The 874-nt window shown below is 51.4% G+C and overlaps 1 protein-coding gene across 1 annotated transcript in view; it reads right to left on the minus strand.

Moving 5' to 3' along the window:
* Positions 1-874, minus strand: part of POLR2L (polymerase (RNA) II (DNA directed) polypeptide L, 7.6kDa) — an 8,006-nt gene that overhangs the window by 6,449 nt on the left and 683 nt on the right. The window lies entirely within an intron of this gene.

An 874-nucleotide genomic window follows, 5' to 3' on the forward strand; every position in this document is an offset into this window, starting at 1 on the left:
CATACCTTTTCAACATGTATGCAGAGCAGATTATCCGAGAGGCTGGGCTCTATGAGGAGAAGTGTGGCATCAGGATTGGTGGAAGATTTTGATGCTAGGAGAGGCTATTCCTGGGAAAGGGAATCATCATGCTTGGAAAAGTGGGTCAGAGGACAGAAGAACCTCAGTGAGATAAGACTGTTCAGTGAGTGCAGCAGTGGGCTTGGGCATGTCAGATGAGGCCGACAGAGGGTCAGGCAGGGTTCAGAGCTGCGGTTCACAGGGTCCCTGTGGGGCTACCTGACTCAGTAACAACAGTACTCTGCAATTAGGAGGTCTGCAATGAATGGACTTTCAGACCCACCCAAGACTGCAGAGAGCAGTGCTGGAAAGAAAATTGTTGTTAGGTTCTGTCAAGTCGAGGACAACTCAGGGCGACCCTATGAACAACTGAACCCCGTCTTGCCTGTGCCATCCTCACATTTCCCAACACACATCTGTGTCAGTCCACCTGGTTGAGGGGCTTCCTCTCCTTCGCTGACCCTCCACCTTTCCCAGCATCGTGTCCTTCTCCAAGAAACAGGCCCTCCTAACAACATGCCCCCAAAGTATGTGAGGTGAAGCCTCATCATTCTTGTTTCCACGGAGCACTCTGGCTGCACCCTCTCCAAGACATATGTCTGTTCTCCTGGCCGTCCATGGGATGCTCAGTGTGCTTCTTCAACACCACAGCTTAAAGGGGTCAATTCTTTTTCTGTCATCCTTATTCACTATCCAGCTCTCAGATGCACAGCAAGTAATAGGAAAGACCACGGTCTGAATCAGATGCATCTTAGTCCTCAAACTGACATCACTACTCCTTCAGCCGTCACCCCGCGGGCCCGGCTGTCACCCC

This window comes from Elephantulus edwardii, unplaced genomic scaffold, assembly GCF_000299155.1.
Source record: "Elephantulus edwardii isolate Elephantulus edwardi_28Jun2011 unplaced genomic scaffold, EleEdw1.0 scaffold00126, whole genome shotgun sequence".
In the NCBI taxonomy this organism is placed as follows: Eukaryota; Metazoa; Chordata; class Mammalia; order Macroscelidea; family Macroscelididae; genus Elephantulus; species Elephantulus edwardii.